General features: G+C 42.5%; 1 long non-coding RNA gene across 1 annotated transcript in view; it reads right to left on the bottom strand.

Moving 5' to 3' along the window:
* Positions 1–7,420: 7,420 nt before the first annotated feature.
* The window catches only part of LOC110260334 (uncharacterized), a 146,977-nt gene continuing 131,086 nt past the window's right edge, over positions 7,421–23,311 (bottom strand). Inside the window, exon 5 of the long non-coding RNA XR_014844363.1 lies at positions 7,421–10,490. This is a non-coding gene — a long non-coding RNA (uncharacterized LOC110260334). The remainder of the gene's footprint in view (positions 10,491–23,311) is intronic.

Raw genomic sequence — 23,311 nt, 5'->3', positions numbered from 1 at the left:
CATCATCTGCATCTTCAGCGATCTTTTTTGCATTAGTAGCATCAAAGATTGCTGATCACAGACCACCATAAAATATGTGACATGGAAACATGAAGTGAGCAAATGCTATTGGAAAAATGGTGCCCATAAACTTGCTTGAAACAGGGTTGCTACAAACCTTAAATTTGTAAAATACACAAAATCTGTGCAGCACAATAAAAGGAAGTACAATAAAATGAGACATGCTTGTACTGAATTTTCTGTAATTCATTCAGTTTTATCTTATAATTCACTCATTCCCTCTTCATCCATGTCTAATTTGCTGGTTAACATTTAGTGCTGCTTTTTATCATTTAGTCCAAGGACAGCTACATGAATTTTTTTTTTTCCCAAATGTGCCTGGTCCTTTTTCTTTTTTAAGTGCTTACTGCTCGATCTAGTCAAACCTCTTCTATTTCTTTTAACACAGTAAGCATGCTCATTCTATATTTGTATTTGATAATTCCACCATCGGAAGTAGTGCGTCTGAATACATTCCTTTGGTTTCTGGTCTCCCTCATTGTTTCTTTCTTTGTGCATTTTACTATTAGCACTTTTTCTGTGTACATATGAATGAACTAGTCATGGCCTGGATTGAGGTATCTTTCTCTCATAAGCATGGGTAGGCCATCTCTGGGTCTGAAGTTCTGTGGATCACAAAACTACAAACCTGTGAGCTTGCAGTTTTAAAGTTTCAGCGAGACTTCGTTTTCAACCTTGCCCCTGGGACAGGCAAGCTGCTTTGCTGTCACCCTCTCGTGAGTGGAATCTACGTATGCACACCTTCGGGCACTCTGTCGCACCACAGGTGTTCTCCCTCGTGGTTTCAGCTTTGAGGGAGGAGCTCCTGTCAAGGCCCTAGCTCAGGTAAGCCCTGTGCATTCTCTCCAGTCCTCCCACTGTTCACACGATTGTCAGAATGGAAGCTCGTGGTCACTTTGCTGTGTTCTTACCTTCCTGCTTTCCTGCTTTTACTTTGTCTTTGGCCTCTGAGGATTTCTCTTGCATTCTTATCAGCTCATAATAGACCTTAACACATTTTCAAATACAATTTTAATCAGAATTTAAAAATTTTTTTTGTAAGGAGAAGGTTGTTCATTGTATATAGTGTATCATGTTGTCAGAAGTGTTACCATCTATTTTCAAATAATGTCCGTTCTAGACAAAGTAGCTTTCAAAATGGAAGCGCAACAGGTAACCTCTTTCTTCTTAAATTATCCCCACATTGAAGAATTCTTATCTGACCAGCTGATGGCTGTTTGGTCCTTCTCCTTCAACATAGGCAGCCTCATTCATATTTATATCTAAAGATGATATGTAAAGAACATTTTTATGCAGATGTTTTGAGTATTTATTCTCCTTAAATTGATATTCATTATTTATCTATACTAAAAATGAACTAAACCTGTCCAGTGATAGGAACACTTGAATATAAAGGAGAGAAACCATGTGAGGCGATAAAATCTCTAAAAAATATGACCATTGGCATAGTCGCAGGAAGAGCCGAAGGTAATGCCCTTTACCCCAACTCCCCCACCCCCACCCAAAGACTGAAAACGAGTGTAAGCCAAAAATGCAACAGAAGGATCTTCTGAGAGTGAGACGAAATAAATCTTCCAAGCATGGAATAAATGTCATTGCAATCAAAGGCATTGTCTACCACATGAGAGGGATGTTGAACACATATGCCGAACAAAGGAAATCCTCTAGTCAAAGGTCACACATTAATAGGCAACAAACTGTACAAAATCACTTACTGGGGGAACAGCACAGATATAAAATGCCGATTTGAATGGAACCACACCCCGCATTTACTCCTCCTTCCTGGTGTACAAGGGCTCTATGCTGCCCTTGGGAAATGAATGATGCACTAAGAAATATTAGGGAGGGGCTTTATGGATGGAAACAGATGGAGTGGGCTGCTGGCAGGGTAACGGCTCTGTGAGTTGCATTTCTTGAGCATTTTGAAGTAGGAGAGAGCAGCAGAAGAAAGCACGAAGAACAAGAGGAAGGAGGTATGGGGAATAGATTTTCAGAACAAAAAGGCTAGTTGTGGCAACCAGATGGAGAGACGTCTGGGGAGCTTGTTTGGATTTTCTTTGGTTCAAAAAGGACAACTAGTTTTGGCTCCATTCCGAGCCCCTTTATAACTGCAAGCCCCGCTTCATATTTACACCCAATGACAATATGGAATAATGGAAGATCTTTATATTCAACTTCCTGTCAAACTTTCTTAAACAAGCAATATCTCACTTTTCTCTATGAGTTATACCTCCAACACCCTCTGAAACACTGATCTGTTCTGAAAATCATCTACTTGAAAATTACAAGTATAATAATAGTTTCATATGAATTAAATTCTCTTCAGCAGCCCAGGAAAGGAGAAGGGGTAGATATTTTTCAAATCTCGTAAATTAAAATTCAGAATGTCACCAGTTTTACATGAAACAGAATTTTTTTTTAAACTTATCTTTTTCATTCTCATTGGAACCTTAAGATAGGCATTTGCCTGAAAAGATGCTTTTCTTTTTTTTGTTTGTTTTTTGCTTTATAGGGCCACAGCCATAGCATATGGAGGTTCCCAGGCTAGGGGTCAAATCGGAGCTATAGCTGCTGGCCTATACCACAGCCACAGCAACGCAGGATCCAAGCCGCATCTGCCATCTACACCACAGCTCACGGCAACGCTGGATCCTTAACCCACTGAGCAAGGCCAGGGATCAAACCTGTGTCCTCATGCATGCTAGTCAGATTCGTTAATCACTGACCCATGACAGGAACTCCGAGATGACAAGTACTTTATAAAACTTAATCCTTGCTTGCTGGAATTCGAGCTGAAATAAATGTGTGTGCTGAAACTTTGCTTTGCAGAAATTCAGAATATTTATGTTCAGTTAAAATGTCCAATCCAGAATGCTGTGGCTCTGAAATCCAGAGTTAATCATCCCCTCCCCATGCACTGCATGTTGTCACCATGATTCTGATTTAAATAATTCTGATCATGGTTGATAGTTACAATGAGGAGGCATTTTTGTGTGTGTGCAGAGAGATACAATCACCAAAAGGGAAACAAAATTACTGATTCGTGCTTCTGTAATCATTCCCACAAATACTCTGAAAAGTATCGTGTCCTCATGGTACCAACAACAGAGCCTAAGAAGCCTCTGTAAAATCAGTGTTAGCACAATGATGAGCACATATAAACATCAATATATGGTAGCCATTTTGGTTGTCATTTTCATTATTAATATTATTATTGGCCTTATAAAGGAGATTTCATCAGTAACTTGTAACATCTTTGTGCCAATGATGTCTGATAAATAAAAATAAACTCACTCATATAAATCACCCATGGCTGTTTTCCCTGTCATTTTATTCTGGCCACCAATACCCCTCGTTCACCTGCAATATCAGATAGAAACCTCACACATTCCAACTCCCTTCCTGACCTCTCACCTTCATCGGAATCTTCATCTTATTTGTTTTGCTGTTGATGTGGTCTCAATGCTAAGAAACAGAGTCCTCTCGCTTCCTCAGGCCAGGAAAGGAGAAGGAATGGGTATTTTCCAAATCTCCCAGACTGAAATTCAGAATAAATTTCCCTTAGAAACAAAGTCCAAGTGGAAGTAACCAACTGAGTCAGTGAAATTCAGGCCTGTAAAACATTGTTCTCGTGCTAGGACAATAAGGAAGCTGGTCCATGGGAGCAGCTGGTGAAGCTTCCAGTGATTCAGAGCAAAGAACCCTCCAACTTGGAAGTTTCAGAGAAGAGCTGGATGATGAGAGAGAACACAGTAGGCATTATAGAGAGTCGGCACAGGCAAAAACCTATAAAAGGAAAATCCCGTGGTGTGTATGGGTTTGTGTATGTGTGCTCCATTGGGCAGTTGGGGGGTTACAGCAAAGAGACCAATAAGACTGGAATCACGAGTGTATTCAAATAAAGAAAGGCAGGATATAAAGTTGGTAGCCAGGGTTAAGCCAGAGTTTGTGGTCTGATTCCCATCACCAGGCTTTCAACTTGTTCCTGTTCTGAAGCCTGATCCCATGTCCTGATGCTGGGGTGTGGGTTTCTCGCTTGCTTCCTCTTCCTGGGTTCTTGTCCTGTCCAGATGTGAGGTGACATTGCCTTCCTCTCATGTTGGTCTCCCCCCACCCCCTTCGGCTGCTCTGCCCCTTATTCTGGTCCTCTTTCTCTCCCTATACTTTGGAATCTTTCCATGAAAGCTAGTTCCTGTCACTCATGCCAGATCTCTTTCATACCAATTTCTTTTTGAAGATACTACCTGTAACCTGCGCTATGGGCTATCCACTGTAGGCAGGTCTGTGACAGTTCTTTTGTCCTCTCATTTCTTCTCTGCCTGCTGCTTAAGAGATTACAGCTATGTGGAGATAATTTTTTATTTTGTCACTACCTCATTCAAGAACCTTTAATAACTCCCTTTGGCTTACAGTGTGGGATCCAAGTTCCAGAGACTGGGAGCAAGTTTCAAAAGCAAGAGAAGATTCGGTGATTTCTTCATCTTTATGTATCCCCAGGGCTTAGCACATAGAAGGCACTCAGCAAATCTTTTTCAGAAAGATTTTATTCGCTTTCTATGTCTTCCTCTATAACCTGATGTCATTCTACCCACCCACTTTGTCTTCTTCTTTTTAACACATACATTATATTCTAGTTAAACTTATCTTTGACTAGCTTTCTCCACCCTCCTCCTCATCCACCCACATCATCACAGCTAGTCATTATTTCCATGTCTTTGCTTATTATGACCTACCATTGAAATGACCCCTTCTCCTCTCTAAGTTTTTCTTAGCTCAAGCCATGCTTTCTTTAGGAAAGCGTCATTATTTTTTCCAGCCAACACTAATAACTTCATTTTCCATGATTATTTCATACGTCTTCATAGAGTACATGCCTAGGCAAAGGACTCCCCAGACACGCTCTATTTCTCTTTTACTTTCCACTGAGCCTAGGTCCGTGTTAGATACACAACAAACTCAGGACTTATTGTCTGGTTATTGATTGCTGGAGGCCTGTGTCCCAAGCACAGAAAAGGTAGTTTCCTCCCCTTTTTCATGAACTGTCTCTAAGAGCTCTGGACTTTCATGTCTGCCTTGCTGGCAGGATCTTACACTTAGCGGGTATCAAAAGATTTGAGTTCAAGAGACCTGTACTCAAATTCCAGCTCCAGCTATGTGTATGGGTCAGGGTTCTCCAGAGCAACAGAATCAATGGGATATATGTGTATGTGTTTATATAGATACAGATATATATATATATAGATACAAGAACAGGTACATATATATATCACATTAAGAAGGACTTTAAGAAACACTGTCTCAGACACAGCTAGAAAAAATGTTTAACCAAATATGTGGGCATTCCATGACCCAGGCAGGTGGACACATAAAGTTCACCATCACAGTGTATGAGTTTAGGTAAGCTACTTATGTTTGTTAGCCTCAGTTAACTCACAAATAATAATTAAGTAATAGTAATAATTGCCCCACATGGATGTGGAGAGGATAAGATGTGGAAATGTATATGAACAGAGTTTCATAAACTATAAAGTGCTTGGTAAATATTAGTTGGTTTTAGGGGCTCAATAAAAGATGCTTGAATGAATTTGTCAGAGAATTACTCATATTCCTCATGTGGTGCCCAGATGAGGAGGCTCTGAACTTTATGACAGAATGATTTGACAAAAAACTCACAGGATACCAGCCATTTCATCTGTATTTGCTATGTTCTTTCTAAAGGTCCTTCTTAATATGTTATTTTCTAAATTTCTTTCTTCTTCATTTTAATTAGCATATAAAGGGTTCCCCAGACACCATCAACATCTTAACAAACACTTAAAACATACTTTTCTGCTTATCTCCATTTTTTTTTTTTTTTTTGTCACTTGGATCATTCCATCTGGTCTCCCTATCCTAAGTATGTTGCACACCTTCCAAGGAGTGGCTTTGCTTATCCCCTTTCCTGAATTCTCCTGGGAGATGCTACGCGGGTTAATGGCAGGTTAGCATCTAGGGATCCCCCTCACACTTCTCCTCTAGGAACTTTCTGCACCTCCCCTTTCCTGCTGTCATTCCTTTGGCAGGAATTCCAAATGGGAAGAGCCCCAGGTTGGTGAGACCAACTGCTGAACTGCAAATGATAACTCATTCTGATGCAGTGCTGACAGAGAAGAAAGGCTGAGGGAGGCATGCACCTGAGCAGGAGGGGGTGGCACTGGTCCAAGGACAAGTATCTGGACAGTTTTGACAGCAGCACATGCTTGGTTTAGGATGTTTTCTTTTTTCCTCCATTTAATATGATTCATTCTAAGGATAGGGAAGAACCTGGCAGAAAAGCCCCAGAAGGCAAACTGTTCTGCTTAATATCTTAACATCTCTAATGATCAACAACTGAGACACAGTAGCTCTCCCTTATCCCTGGGAAAGATGTACCAAGACCCCCAGTGCATGCTTAAAACCACGAATAGTACCAAACCCTATGTATACTAGTTTCTTTTCCTATACATACATACCTACGATGTTTAATTTAGAAATTAGGCACAGTAAGAGATTAACAATAATAGCCAATAATAATATTAGAACAATTATGACATTATGCTGTAATAAAATTTATGTAAATGCAGTCTCTCTCAAAATATCTTTTTTGTACAAATTTCATGCCTTTTCCATCTTAACTAACCTCAAGCTTAACTAACTTTAAGTAGCCACAGAATAAGTTTTTTTTTCTCTTCATGAGTCAAGAACATTCATCTCTTCTTTTAAAGGAAGCACTTTACAGCTTCTCTTTGGCAAATCCAAACTGCTGGCATCACATGCTCTTGTGTTCTGGGGCCATTATTAAGTAAAATAAAGGTGACCTGCACTCAAGCACTGAGACATCTCCACAGCTGATCTGGTAACCCAGATGGTTACCAAGTGACTAAGGAGAAGAGGGATGGTTCACACCCCAGGAGAAAGGGAGCAGGATGGAGTAAGAGTTCATCACACTACTCAGGAAGGTGAGGGATTTAAAACCTATGAATTGCTAATTTCTGAAATTTTGCATTTAGTATTTTCAGACCAAGGTTGACTGTTGAATTGAAGGAAAACAAAACCCTAGATAAGGGGGGGACTACTGAACAATCCATGTATGTTTGAGCTGCACTGCAGGCTGTGGATGGTAGAGACTTGTAAATTTCTTAACTTTTGGCTGAGTGATTTCAATTCAAAATTGCAAACAAAAAAGTCAGTTAGGACATTCATCACAGTGTGTCTATAGTAGATTGGAAAATAATTTAAATTTCTGCCAATAGGAAGTAATAAATTAATTAATAATGGTTCATCAATATGATAAAGTATTATGCACCTATTAAAATGGTATTTTAGAAGAATATTACATGAAAACATTTCAAAGTAGTTTATTAATTAGGAAAAAATAAGTTACATATTTTGTACAATTGGATCTCAAGTTTATATGTGTGAAGCAGGATATCTTAGAGGCTAAAAGCATACTCTCAGGAGTTTGGTTCAAATCCCAGCTCCACCACTTAATGTGTGTGTGGCCTTGGGCAAGTCAGCCTCTGCTGCCTTAGTTCTGCTAAGTGGAGATAATATGCTAAATGGAGATAATAATTATGCCAATCTCATAGGGTCAAAAGAAATCCACATAAAGTGTTTAGACTAGTGCCTGCTCACAGTGTTCATGGAGAAGATTTCAGCTGTACAATGAGACAAATCCATGGAGGAGAGACGTCTTATGGAGAATTCTGCAGAATGCTCGAAGGGAGCTACTTGGTGCTGTGAGCAGGGCCAGGTGGTGGCCACAGCAGAGAAGAAGGCTCTTAGTGCCTGAGTGAAAAGAGAAGGGACTCACATAATGCTATAAATCAACTGCACTGCAATATTTTTAGAAAGGGAGAATGAGAGCGCAATCACATCTTTGATATCAGGGAGCATCTTGGGTTGAGGATGAGATGCCACAATTCTTGTCTATTTTGGAATCAGAAAGACCTGGGCTCAGTCCTTATTGCCCTTTTCCTTTATTCTCTTCACCCCTTCTCTCCCCTTCTCTTCTCTTTTACTTTTCTCCTTCTTTCATTTACTCAGCAAACTTTCTGAGTTTAGGTATGACGGTAAGCTTCAGGAATACAAAGTTCTACAAAATAGGTCCCGCACTTTCAAGGAGGGTAGGAGGGTCGGGGCTGGCGGTGGTGATAGCCACCTCAATAGACAATTAGACAAAGGTGTGCTCAGTGTTTGGGTTTAGATATTCATCAGGTGCCGCATCAGCAAGAGGACTGGAACTAAACCTGATTCTATGACAAGGTGCTTGGTGTTGGAGCACGTGGGGTGGTGGGTGCTTCCCAGGGAAGGACCCACAGACGGAGGTGTCGGAAGTTAAGGGTAGACGAGGAAGGGGAGAGTGAACAGCACCTATGATGTATGTAGGGTTGAGACAGTGGCCTGAGGACTGGAAGAGAGCTCCATGTGGTAAGAGAGACTGGCATCCGTGGGGGAGGAGAAAGAAAGGCGGGCAGGAGCCAGAGCATGATGACTTGGTGTGCTGCGATAAGGATTCACATTTACCCTGAAAGCAGGGAAAGCTCTGAAGAGCTCTTGATCTTTGTAAGTCAAGGAAAGTAACATAGATTTGGGGCTGAAAGCATCAGAATTGTTTCTTCGTGTGGCTATGTGACTTGGGGCAATGTATCCTTTATGAGTCTCATTTCTGTAAAATCTGCAAGCTGACTATAAAAACCTATCTCGTTGGGCTACTGCAAAAATGAGACCATGTCTGTAGAGCACCCAGTACAGTGCCTGGGTTTATAGCTCTGAGGTGGTGAACAGCTTCAAAAGCAAATAATTAGGGCTTGATAAATAAGAGCAAACGATGGGCTTGAAATAAAAATCATTCTTCCAATCTTGGTTCTGCCACTTCCTGGCTCTGTGACCCCAAGCCCCTCCCTCGACGTCTCTGAACCTCCGTTTTTTTCACTTGCAAGATGCAAACAACATCGCCCTCACTGAAGTCAGGAGAGCGCTTGCCATAAAAAAGTTCCCAGTACAAATCATTTCTTTATTCTTTTCTCTCTCACTCTCTCTTTGTTCTTTTTCCTTTGAAGCTGCGGGCTTTTCTAAGTTAACCCTCTGGTTCCTGAGAAAGAGCACCCTGACGTGGGGTCTCGCCTGGCTGGGACCTTGACTAGCAGACCAGCATCCTGGGAGCACCCTCCAGAGATTCCCTGCAGTCGGGGCAGGGGTGGGGGGCGAGGAGAGGTGCCAGCCAGCCTGCCTGCCAGGGAGGGCGAGCGAGTGTGTGGACAGCGAGTGTGTGCACAGAGCACAACCTCGAGGGCTGCCTGCTGAGCCGCCCGCTTGCAGGCCTGCACAGGTGTAGACCAAAGTCAAGGTCTGCATCACGGAAAAGTACTACCACATGTTCCCACATGGAGACTAATGGAGAGGGCTGCTCACGGCAAGGCGGGAAGGAGGACAGCGAGGAACCAGGAGAAGAAGGGAGAAAAACAGAAAAGCTGCCAATAAAAAGAACTCATTAGAGGAGAGTCATGGTGTGACCTCCAAGACGAAGATGAGTGAAAATTCTTGTATGATTTAGTATTCTCTGGAAATATGCCAAACCACATGCCCACCTGCTCTTCGCGCAGGCTGTGGTCTTTCGCCTTAATTTCAGGGAAGTCCTCCTACTCATTATGGAGCCTGAGCCTTTTGTAAAAGGCTGGCAAGTTAGAGGGAGCGGCCTGACTCAGGTGGCGGCTACAGAAGCCTGGCTAACAGTCTGCACGAGGAAGGGAAGCGTCCTGGCCAGGACTGGGCAGGCCCGCAGGTGGCCTTACCTCTGGGGAAGAAGTGTTATCAGTCCGTTGTCACTTTTTCCAGCTCGTTCAGGTAGTCAGATGACTCCAGTGGTTTCAAATGACCAAAAAAAAAAAAGTCTTAGAAGCATCTTCTGAAGATGTCTTATGAAGCCATGGCACTCCCTTGGGGGGAAAAATGTGCTCTAAAATCCAATACATAAAAAAGCCAACACCTGCTCTGGTTGGAAGTTAGATTGGGGTCCTGGGGAGCCTCCCACTAGCTTCTCGACCCTTATGCAAATCAGTTCCTGAAGGCTTCACAGAGAAAAGGTGACCGGGCAGTTCCCGTGCAGCTCCTTCAATGTGTGGATGAGGAAATGGAGACGCTAGAGACGGAGGTCTGTTCGAGCACCAGTAATTAATTAGTGGCTGAGTTGGGATTGCAATCGCATTCTTCTGGTACCCCTTTCGGCGCCTTTTCCCAGCCCCAGACACATAGCTGTTTGCTTTCGGAAGAGAGGTGGTCACAGTGATGTGTCTCATCAGCTAGAAGACCCAGGGAGGAGCCAGAGATTCAGGGATCCGGATGCCCTCCCCTCTGCAGAAGCCCTTGAGCAAGTCTCCACACCTGGTTCTTGCTGGGCACAAACTCCACATCTGCTGAATTAAAATGAGACACTGTGGTTTTAGGCAGGAGTCCTGGGAGAGCCCACAGTCCCCCCAGTCTTAGACGGTCCCTGACTCCAGGAGAACTGGACTCCAAGGAGCTGCCTCCTCCCAGAAATGCTCTGTGCTCCTGGATACCGGCTCCGGGCTTGAGGCAGAAAAACCCCAAATTGCTAGTTGATTGTTTAGACAAGCGAATTCATAACAACTTGCCGCATCTCTCAAGTGTGGCAAGGAGGACCAGAGTAAAGCCAGCTTGGGGTTTTTGCTGAGCTGTAAGTCTCCTTCCGAGTTACAGGAGAATGACTGGTTTGGCACATTAGTATTTATGAATGGTAAAAATATATATATATATATATATATATATATATATATATATATATATATATTGTTTGAAGATTCTTGAGCTTCTGATTTTCCCAAGGCATTCAGTCAGGTCCTTTGTTTCTCCTTAACCCTGGTGGATCCCCTGAATATGGTATGTCCTGAACCATCAAGAAACACTGATGCCTGCTAAAACTATCATGGGTGTGATGAGACTGTGGTACTCACCAAACATTCCATCTGCTCCCTCGCACTTGCCAGATCTCCTGCATTTAGCTGCGGCTGTGAGACTAGTTCTGACTAGAGAAATGTGAGCTGGGATGATGAAAGCTCAAGTGCAAATCTCCAGGCTCCCCTTCACTGCCACCAGCACTGTCCAGATGGTGAAGCTCCATCACTCTGGGACCTGAGTAATTTTGATACGCTAAGTACCCTTCTACAGTGGATCCAAGGTGGACGGGCATCATGAATGAAACATAAACCTTTGCTGTTTTAAGCCACTGAGCTTTCTGGGTTAATTGGTTATGTAGCATAACCTAGCTAGGCATGGCTAATACAGAGGAATTTGTGTTGGAAATAAGGAGAGCCTAAAGATCTGCCTTGGGAGGAGCTACACTGAAGACTTCTCTTGAGATCAGGCAGCTCCAGGGTTTCAAGCAGTGGTGCACTGGAGTTGGCTCACATGGGCTTAGAGAAGTTGACTGTGCACATGTATTTTCCCAGCTCTGTTTTCAGTGACACAACCTTGGTGATTTGTAACTGACTGTAGGTGGGAATATTTACACCACAGAAATTGGCAAATGCTGCAAATCATAGCCTTCCCTCTCCCCAGGCCCCCACCCCCAGTAAACTGACAATTAAACATTTACCAACACACCCCTGGTTTCAAGTCTCTACAGAGAGATTCAAGGTGGGAAAAGCACCTCATAAGGAAATTTTTATGCTGGCTTTGCTAGTTGCTGGCATACAACTTGGAGAATGTTCTCAATTCAGTGTTAATTTTCCCCCAGCATTCTGTTTTATGTTTTCAAATATATTTTCCATGTATTTCTTTCTCCTTTATCACCACTATCCTTCGAGAGTACGAAACAAATAGATTTAAGTTTTTGCTTGGAGTTTGATATTAAATTTCAAAGCCTAATGAATTATCATTTCAGTGAATATTTAATTTAAATGCTTGAGGGCTTCAGGTATGAAGGCTTTAATTCCTTAATGTGTTACCTATAATTTCACGTACAAAAACAAGTACCACCTAAAGAAACTCCTTGCCTTGACTACACACTCATGACAATCCCCGCTCTTTTCAATATTCATGATTCTAAGAACGTTATAGAGGAGAAGTGTTCAAGAGACTGGCAATGCCATTTGTGCCCCCCTCTCCAGAAGTTAAGGAAAAGGTCTTGCTTACTAAGCTACATAGTATTACCAATTAGCAAACACTCTTCTTTCTAGTTGCATTTCTACTTACTCTTTCTGGCATTTTCCCGGTCGTTCAACTGTGAAATGTAGGTGGTTTGGAGTGGGGAGGCTAACATACTGACTTCAGAAAAATATGAAAACTCGATTTATTTTATGAGGAGTCATAAAATCATTTTGATCACCATATCACACTATTTGGCTTGAATATTAAATACCATTGGTGCATAGTCTATGCTTCATTGCACTGGAAACTCCTATCTGCTAAAAAATAAATACTAAAATACTTTTCTGGCTTATGTCATTCTGAGAAACAGTCTTTCCCTGACTTGCCTGATCGTAACTTCTTCATTTGTAAAGCGAGGGGCCTGACCTGATGATGAGGGGCCGCTCTCAAGTCAAATTTGCTTTGATTCTGTAGGTATGGTGTCATATCAGAGACACACAGGGCTGAAAGTAGATTCATTTATGCAAAACACCATCACTGCCTACTAGATATCAAGCACTATGACAAGGAAAGTCATACAACATTCCTGCCCTCAAAGAACTTACAGCTTAACAGGGAAGAAAAATAAGCAAAGAACAATTACAATATAGCAGAATAAATGCTACAGAAGAAAGGAACAGTGGAGGCAAACGGGGGAAGTGGGAGAGGCACCTCATCTATTTTGAGGAAAGAAGATTCTAAGGATCAGGAAGAAAGTGCTATTAAGCATATGGAGGGCTGGAACTGGGGTGAGGCAAGAAGGGCACCAATGGTGTAAAATTATAGCAGGTGTTCCCTCTCGGGGTCATGCATGTGTACTTACCCTCGTCCTGGGCACTGAATATGTAATCTGACAGTGTGCTGGAGCTTAGTATGTAGGAAGATGATAAAAGCTGTTCCAGGCAAAGGGAACAGCATGTGCAAAGGCTTAGGGGCAAGGGAAAAACATTGAGGAAGCTGCAGATGCCTTAGTATCTCTGGATTTGGGAATAAAGTTACAGGTGTGAAAGATGAGAAGTAACCAGGCTGGCTCATGAAGTGTCTTGTAGACTACGGTAAGGTATGTGAACTTTCTTCTTAGGTTAATGGCTATCCATCAGGGAATTTTTTTAAAAAGGGATTAGACTTGTTTTTAAAGATTTTTGTTTTTTCTATTATAGATGATTTACAATCAATGTTCTGTCAATTTCTGTTATACAGCAAAGTGTTCCAGTCATACACACACACACACACACACACACACACACACACACACACACACAGATGGCTGCACCCGTGGCATATGGACGTTCCCAGGCTAACGGTCGAATTGGAGCTGCAGATCCCAGCCTATGCCACAGCTCCAGCAACTCGGGATCTGAGAGCCGCGTCTGAGACCTACACCATAGCCTAAGGCAACACCAGATCCTTAACCCACTGAGTGGGGCCAGGGATCAAACTCGCATCCTCATGGATACTAGTCAGGTTCATTTCCATTGAGCCACAACGGGAACTCCAGTCTTGCTTTTTAGAATATTCTCTTTGGTAGCAGTGTGGTTACAGTGATAGAGAATTAGAGGAGAAGACTGGGGGTAGACAGACCAACTGGGTGGTGGAGGTGGGGATGCAGAGAAGTAAACCCAGCAGCTTCTCGAGGTGCTTAGGAGTAGGAACCATCTAGAACTGTTGACTGACTGAGTAAGTGGTGTGTTGAGAGAGGGAGAGACAGAGGATGCTCCAGGTTTCTGGTCTGAGAAAACAGTGCCGGCTGTTGATGCTGAAATATGGAGCACGCTGGAAGGAACAAGACTGAGAGGGAAGGCGATGCGCTCGGCCTTTGACTTTCAGGGTTTGGCCTCTGCGGTTAGGTGGCTGCTGTACCAGCTGACGCTCTTCAGAGAGCCCTGGGTGTGGGTGAGGAGGAGGGGTCAGTCATTTGCCCATGAGTGGCCAGGAGGGCAGCAGGATGGAGGAAATGGCCCAGGGAGGAGAAGTTAGAGTGAGAAAAAGAAGGCCTAGGGGGTACTGAGACCTCCCTGCCCCCCTTCAGGAAAACCATCACAGAATAAGAGCACATCCTCCAAGCCCTCCCTGGGATGTGAGGGGGACTAGGATACATAAGCAGTTGTGTTGTGCCTCTGCTGCAGTGGATTTCCGAAGTCACTGAAGACTCTGTGTTAGTTTGTGGTTACAGAGACTGTGCTGCCACTGGGGACTCTGTGCCCTCCTTGCAAAAACGGAGCGCGGGGGCCTCTCTGCCTTGCGGTTTTGGAGAGCAGGGCCCTGCTCATTCCTGAGGCGGGGGGGGGGGGGAGGGACATTGGGCAGATTTAAGTTTCTCTTTTCCTCTAAATTGCAAAAGCACAAAATTAGTGACTTTTTTTGGATGCCCCCGTCTAAATGTTCACACTTGAGAGAAAATCGCCCTCTCCAGGAAGTGAGTAATAAATCTCTCTCACCAATGGAAGTCGCTACATCCTGAAACAACAATCGTCAGCTGAAACGGAGAAAAAAAATTCAACATTCCTTCCCACCATGAAACCCTCTTTCTCCAAACACGTGTCGCTCTCGGACGATAGAGAGCACCATTATGCAGACCGCTCGGCCTTCCTCAGGACTTTTGCCCAGAAACATAATTGGCTGTGACCAAATGACCATGGCAAACTGCCCAGGGTGTGAAAATGTTTAGTCAGGGTTGTGGCTGGAGGGGCTCTGCTGGGTAAGGCAGGTTGAATGAGCAAACCCGGCCAAGTGTACACAGATGTGGCCAACGTTCAATGTGAAGAGAGCGCGGCTGGGGAGGGGACGTGGAAGGAGAGATTTGGACATATGCCCTTTAAGTCGTTTACATCTTCATTTTGCAGGCTCTGTGTGGGTGTGTGTGTGTGCATGTGCGTGTGTGTGTGTGTGTGTGTGTGTGTGTGTGTGTGTGAGAAACAGCTGAGCGTTGCTTCTTATCCTTTACCTGTGTTTTGCCCTCATTGTCAGGCTTTCTAACCTTTTCTCTGCCTCTGGTCTTGCTTCTTTCACGTCCATCTTCCAAACTGTCACCAGAATGAAATGCACCCCCCCCCCCATAATCTGCTCCAGACTCTGCCAGGGCTCCCCTGCTCGGCTGTGGGTCTACACACCCTGGATGCAGAAGGGACGACATGCCTGATGCCCAGACTTGGGCCAATTCACCCAGAAAGAGGAAATCTGCTCATTTAAACTTCAAGGGAACTTTTTTGATTCATTCTATAACATACCCGTGTTTGCTTTGATAAAAAATTATTTTAAATTACTTATCACTGAGGAAAAATGAATTCTCCAGGAAGATGCACTATTTCATCCCCAAAAGTATATGCGTCCCAGTTTAAGAAAGTGGGACCTGGGGGAACCTGTCCCAGCTCCGATCTGGGGCTCCTTCTTTCTACAAATTAATCTAAAGCAAGTTCCTACATGGAAGTGGGGCAAAGCATTTATTTTCTGATTGTGTCTATTAATATATATCTGATTATTGATGCAGTCATTCTATTTGATACTGACATGGGATAGCACAGATGTTAGGAAAGAGCTAAGCAGTTCTAAGCTTGATTCCTGGTTCTGTCATTTGCCATATATGTTACCTCATGGAGCCTCAGTGTCCTCAGCTGTAAGATGGACATTAGAGTGGTGACTGACTCCTGGGGGGAGCATGAGGACTCAATGGGATGTCTGCAAGGTGTACAGCATGGGTCACATAGTAAGAGTTCAATGCACATAAACAATGATGCTATGGAAATCATCTTAGAGGTAATTCAGATACACATCTGCTCTTTGTACCTTCGGGTATCGAATCCACAGAGTCAACCAAATTTGAATCAAAAATATTTGGAAAAAAATCTAGAAATTCCCCCCACCCTCCAAAAAAAATCCCCTGGATTCAAGGCCCACCAGCTTCTATTTACCTAACATTGACATGGCATTAAGTATCATAAGTAATCAAAGGAGGATTTAAAGTATACGAGAGGCTGTGTTTAGGTTATATGCAAACACTATGACATTTTATAAATGGGTTCAGGCATCTGAGGGTTTTGGTATCCATAGGAGGTCTTGGAACCAATCTCTGCAGATACCGAGGGAGGACTGTGGTTACAGACAGTAAATCATCCCAGGCAGATATAACCGGGTTGATTAAATTAGATGATTTCCAGGCTAGGGGTCACATCAGAGCTGCAGCCGCCAACCTAAACCACAGCCACAGCAACAGGGGATCCAAGCCGCATCTGTGACCTACACCACAGCTCACAGCAACGTCGGATCCTCAACCCACTGAGCGAGGCCAGGGATCGAATCCATGTCCTCATGGATCCTAGTCGGGTTCATTAACTGCTGAGCCATAAAGGGAACTCCAGAAAGAAACAATTTTGAAAAGGCTACTTTGCATTGTGCCAATAGATATTTCAAGACTACTAAGATCTAGAATATAACATAAGAAAGGATTTAAGAAATCATTATAAGTAGACATTTAAGAAATTATAGAATCATATCACTTTTTTTGTTATGCTCAGTTCTGATGAGCATGCTATTTTGACATTCTGTGTAATATAGTTTGTTGTACTAATATGTCTTTCTCCAGAGCAGAAATATCTCAGAAACTTAAGCAAAGAATATAAATAAATAGGAACATCTGGTAGAGAAGCTGAAGCAGATGTGCAGATTGAGGTACATCAAAGAAAAGCCCACTATTATCCTGGTGACTGACTAGTGGTGCATAATATAAACAACTTATAGAAATGGAAATTAATGGTCCAGAGGTGTCAGCTCACATAAAAATATATCTGAAAAGCAAGCAACATTATTTAAACAATAAATGATTGCAGTATAAAAAGTGAGCACTCAGATGGATAAAGGGCCTTGAGAGAAGATGCACTGAAGAGCCAGAAACACCGAGTGTTTGGTTCTGTGTACAGGCAAATGCTTTCCTTCAATGTGGGGTAAGAGCGTCTCTCTGAGATTGTTCTCACACAGCCCAGCGCATACTGGATAGATGACTGTTTCTGAATGGATAGGTCACATGTGGGGATTAACTGACATGTTTAATGCTATTGTGTACACACAGCTATGCATCTGTGGGACCAAGTGAAAAGGGTCACATGACATGCCACTTTTCAATTCAGGAAGCAGTGGAATAGCCTTCATCCCAGAATGATTCTGTTTGATGTCATGTAAGGTACAGTTATAGACCTTCAAGTCTGAGGTCAGAAAATCAGACAGAATAATAACAGGACTTTAGATTTATTAATAATAAATCCAAATATATTAGTTTTCTTTGATATACTGCGAGACAGGGAAGGGTAGTGTACCGGCTGCTTTGAGTAGTTGCTCTAATATCCTATTGATGACTTTCATAGATTCTCTCTGAAATCTTTATTGGCATGTTATACAACAAGGATACAGGAGTGATGTCTTTCTTCTGATGGTCTCAAAGGTGACAAGAGGTCCAAACCCTGAACTTTGCGTAGCTAGAAAATTACTTTCAAAGGCACAGAGTCTTCACTGCAGAGGAAAAATAAAAGCCACCCCTTCGGTGTGAATCCTGCAAGTTCAGTGTCATGGGGTTAGCAAAAGAGTCTAAAACTCCTTCAGATGTCAGACTCTGACTGGGTAGGCTATGCACAGTCCTATGCGGTATTAAATAATACAGTTGTAAACAAGTAAACCTGGGTACCCAGAAGCACAGCGCAGTCTCCCTAAGTGCCACAAACTCCATAAAACACTGAACTATAACAAGGTAGCAAAGGAGGGATTTTTTTAAAAAACACTTGAACAGGTAGCTAAGGAGGGATTTTTTTTTAAAAACACTTGAACAGGTAGCTAAGGAGGGATTTTTTTTTTTTTTTAACTCAGAAAACTTCCAAAAATCTCCTTCACTTATCTCTCTTTACCAAACTCTAGAGCAGTTGGTTCTCCTATTTAATTCATCACCAGCCTCTCTCTCTCACCCACTTTTTCCCACTTTCTGGGTCTTCCCTTGTGTTCTCAGGTTACAATGATTTTTCCTATGCAGCATGACCTACAGCATCTCTCTGCTCCTTAAGTTCTCTTTAGGGTTGTGAGTGTGCTCAGTGCTCCTTAAGTTCTCTTTAGGGTTGTGAGTGTGCTCAGCACAGTAAAGGCTCAACACTCGAGCAGGGCAACTACAGAGCCTCCTGGGAAAGGAAGGGAAGGAAAATACTGTCAGTACTGAAGGGTTTTTTGTGTTCATCCACAACATTAAAATGTCCTTTATTAAAACAATAGAAAAATGCCACAAAATCCTATATAATAACTGTAATGTGGGTGGCGTAGGCAGGTAGGAAGAGACTAAATTCTTCACTTTTAGCCAAAGCGATCAAGAAAGAATTGATGGACAAGGTGAATAGGAAGTGGGTTGAGCTGGGAGCAGGGAAGAGAAAAGGATTTTTTTAGGTAATCAGATATTTTAAGAATGCATCCTCAACATTATGCATGTAAGCTCCTTGCAGATAGAGGAATTTGAAAAATTCTTGACACATATGGTAATAGAAAATAAATATTTGTTTAATGAATATAATTTACAATTATGGAACAGATATGGTATGTGACATACATTATATGTTTGTGGAATGTGAAACTTGAATATAATCTTAAGGAAGATCTTAATCCTTCCGAAATACTCTCCAGAGCAGTGTTTTCCAGACTTTTGGACTTACCACCCCAGTAGGGAATGTATTTTATTTTATCCTATTTTATATTTTTTTAGGGCCACACCTGCCGCATATGGAGGTTCCCAGGCTAGGGGTCAAATTGGAACTGTAGCTGCCCACCTACACCACAGCCACAGCAACGAGGGAGCCAAACCGCATCTGCGACCTACACCACAGCTCACGGCAACACTGGATCCTTAACCCAGTGAACAGGGCCAAGGATCGAACCTGCGTCCTCATGGATGCTAGTCAGATTCATTTCCACTGAGCCACGACAGGAACTCCAGGAATGCATTTTAAATTTGTGACAGAGTCTCTGTGTACACATTCATGCAAACTCACATACTTGTGCACACACAGGTGTGCACACAAGTTAGAAGTGTTGTAAAATAAGCATACCTTCATACCTGTGATGCACTGCTAATTTCTATCTAGTTTGTGGAAAACGATGCTGATCCCAGAACCACTGAATAGATTTCATAGCATCTACTGCTTGGAGGCCAACATCTTAAGAAATAAACTGCTCTGGAATAGAGACTAAAGCAACAAAACAAATAAATAAAAATGTGCATATAAACCAAAGTTACCATAGATGTATGAATTTGCCTGGATATGACAAGAGCTAGTCTTTGGATAAAATTGATATAATGTATGACCCGTGTTAAGGGCATTTAAAATGTCTTTAAAACAGGATCAATTATAACCAAGGAAAAATAAATGCAACATAAAACAAAATGTAGAGTGTTAGCCAAAAAAAAAAGCTAGTCTGGGCCTAATTTGACCCATGGTTAGTTGGTTTGTCACTTCTGCTTTAGAGGGTAGCATGCAATTTCAGAAATTTTATACAAATCACAAATGTCTTAAATGGGAGGCTTTAATTTCACTCTTTGAGTTTCCTCATCTACCTTCAATTTCTTCTCTCTTCAGGCCTGTTAGTAGTGATCAAAGGAACTTTTAATAAAATAGAAATGACTATATAAAGTTTGAAATGAGATGCACAGATCAATTTATCCAGTTAAAAGCTATCCACTGACAATTTTCCCATTCAATGGCGCGTGTTTAACTGTCATTATCCTCATTAAAATTTGTCAACAGGCCATATTTGAAAATATCTAAATTTCAATATTTGAGTTTTTCCTTATGATATGAAAATAGCTTTTCTTTCTTGTAAAGTTCAATTAGGGCTACCCATGATCTTCAATCCTACTTTCTTGCCCCACATATACAACCAGAGGCTGGTTTTTATTTTGCACAGAAATAAATTTTAACTTAAAATAATTTCCACACCTACTTTGTTTAGTTAAAGAAGAGCTACGAAACATTAAATTTAATTTATGAAGCCTTCTATTCGTGTTCCAGTTCTTCGCACATACACGCTGTGGTAAAACTGCGTCTCTATATGCCAATGGCATTAGAGTTTTTGGCAAAACTCAATATGTAATCAATTATCACCTGTCATGAATGACTTTTAAGATCCAGCCAGATATTTCAGAAACACCACTTAGTTCTACTGAGAAGGGAAATCCCCCTCTGAAAGTGGTATGGCCCTCATCCTTAAATCTCTTATTCAAAGGAGTTTGGACAACTTTCAGCTTAGTCAATACGAAATAGAGTCCAATGACTTACATCTTAAAAAACATCTTAGGCATTTCAAAACTGCTTCAAGAGCATGCTTTTTGCTTAGAAAAGAAATGATACTAAGTCTCTCACAATTTTTTTTTTTTCTTTGTAGGGAAGCAGAAATTTTACATGCACCAGTTACAGGTCAGCCTCTCTTTTTCTCTCCTTGCTTTGATGCTTGTTTTGATTTCAAAATCACCAATCGAGAACTGGAACCTGCCTCCTAGGAGTCCAAGAGCATCACACCTTCTTTTCCTTAACTGATTTTCACAGAGTAAACAAGAATCAGTCATTATCTTACTAGCCAGAAACAATCACTAACACCCCAACGAAGCAACTTTTCTAGACTTAGAAGCATATTTTTATTTTCTCAAAAATTATCAGATGGTTTGGGGAGCTTCTTTTCTCCTAATTGATAACATAGTGGGATCATCTCTTTGTTTGGCATTTAATTGACTCCTACCTATCTCTATCAACAGAAGGAAGCTCTAGTGAGGGGAGTTTCCACATCCCCCCACCGCCTGCCCCGGAAAACTGCACAGATTCTCAAATGTAGAGAGATAACTTCGACTGGTCCATGCTCATCACTATGTATTCTCTCAGCCTCACATGCTCATTCCCACATACTCAGCAAGTGCCCAGCCAGGATCATGACCCGTTTGATCCCAGTTTGGGGGAGCCTGTGCTAATGAATGGAAATCGATTATGTAGAGACACAAAAAGCATAGATTGTTTCCTTGGCAACAACTGCATTTGCCTGCTAATAGACAGGTCAGAGGATCATTACTTTTAAACACAATCGTTGTCATGGTACCAGAAAGTTGAGCAGCTACTTTGGATATTTTATTTCCTGAATTTAGGTACACTGGGATTCACAGGTTGGTTACAGTTGTCAGGAAGCAAACAACTAATGGATAATGCTAAACTCACTGTCCTGTCTGCAGCACGTAAGTGCCATCAAGATATGAATGATCTTCCTGAACAATCTGGATACTTACAGAGAAACTTAAAGCCACTTTTCCCCAGTTCCAAAAGCTGAAATAAGTTCCCTGATGAGGAACTGATTGTGAACCCCACTGCCTTGCATTGCCGGGAGGCAGCTCTGAAAATGACTGTATCTGTTACGAGTGGTTCCCTAATGTTGAAGCCGCTCTGCCCTCCGTAAAGGGTCTGGACTAGATGGACAGAAGATTTCTCCCAGGTTCAGTACCTGAAATGCCTCTAGGTAGAGCCTCTAGCCTACCTTTAAGGGAACAGGCTTTCTTAAACCTCCAGAGGGCAGCCCCGCACCAGTTGTTATGAGGGACAGGGCTGGACTGCTGGGAAGAAGAGGGTAGAATTTCTGCTCCTTGTTCAGAGAGACAGCAGCATCCACAGAGATGCTAACATGGACATTTGCATGAAATTCATGGCATCTTCCAGGGACCTAGAGTGGGGTTGGGTGAGTGTGGGGCAGAGATGCGTTGTCTCTACTGGTGGCTATCCAGTCAAGGCGCCTCCTAGCTGTGAGTGGTATTTTCAGTGAGTTTCCTGAGAAGTGTAGGAGTTTGTGTCCACAAAGCAATCGCAGGTGACTAATCACATCCCAGCAATCTGTCTCCCAGGGTCTGAGGACACAAAAAGCATATACAAGGAGTTCCCATCATGGCACAGTGGAAGCGAATCTGACCAGGAACCACAAGGTTGCGGGTTCGGTTCCTGGCCTCGCTCGGTGGGTTAAGGATCTGGCGTTGCCATGAGCTGTGGTGTAAGTCACAGACGCAGCTCGGATCCTGTGTTGCTGTGGCTCTGGTGTAGGCCGGCACAGATTAGACCCCTAGCCTGGGAACCTCCATATGCCGCGGGTGCGGCCCTAAAAAGACAAAAGACAAAAAAAAAAGCATATACATTCATTGTATATTTGTATGTGCAAGTGTGTTATTAAACTTGAGAGATCAATAAACATCATTCAATCATCTCTTTGAATATATACCTGCAATTCTCATAACTGCCCATGGCTCAATTTATTACTCAAGGCTACATCCTGCAAAACTACCCGGCATCCAACATTGCATGCGCTGACCCCCCCCCAAAAAGACTGGAAAAAATTTCAGTGATTTAGATGCTTATTTTGTGCTCCTGGATTTCCTGAACCTCGATGAAAGCTAAAGAGATTCATTAGTGTTTTTGAAGCTCCCACAGGGAATGCTTAATAGCCAAAGTTGGTTGACAGCAGATTCTAGAATCTATAGCAGCCAGGGGATTGGGAGGAATTAACACTCGGTTTGGTTCATTTTTGGCTCTATAGATTTCCACTGCTTTCTTTAGGGAGATAAGACCAGAAAGGATTCCCTATTGGTAGACTGACATTTTAAAGTGGATCATGTTATAGAAATACTTGTTAAACTTCCCCTGGGGGTGGCGGGGGGTGGGGGTGGGGGTGTTTCAAAAACACTAATGACTCTTGTGCTTTCAGTGAGTTGATGCTAGCAAGAGATCCAAGCATCTAAGTCATAGCATTTTTTCCCCCGTTTGGGGAAAGGTGTTGGATGCTGGGGAGGTTGCAGCATGTAGCTACACTAAGAGAGCCTGTTCTAGGGTGCAATGTGGTCGGAGAATCAAAGTTTTCTTCCTCCTCCTGCCGCTTGGGATCCCCAGTTCTGAGCTGTAGGAGAAAAACATCAAGTAGGCTATCAAAAAAGGTAGATGACAATCATTCCAAAACCAGTTCCATCCGGAAGTAACACTCTGTGGTCTGCTGGTCATTTAAGGTGAGGCAAAGGTTAAATTATCAGTAATCCTCACATCCAATCCCCTGA

The sequence above is a fragment of the Sus scrofa genome, chromosome 4 (assembly GCF_054392235.1).
Source record: "Sus scrofa isolate SSC_HxYL_T2T_F1_AM1 chromosome 4, Sscrofa_HxYL_maternal_Yorkshire_Landrace_v2.0, whole genome shotgun sequence".
In the NCBI taxonomy this organism is placed as follows: Eukaryota; Metazoa; Chordata; class Mammalia; order Artiodactyla; family Suidae; genus Sus; species Sus scrofa.
Note: the sequence above shows the minus strand (reverse complement) of the source record. Positions and strands in the feature narration are given on the sequence as shown.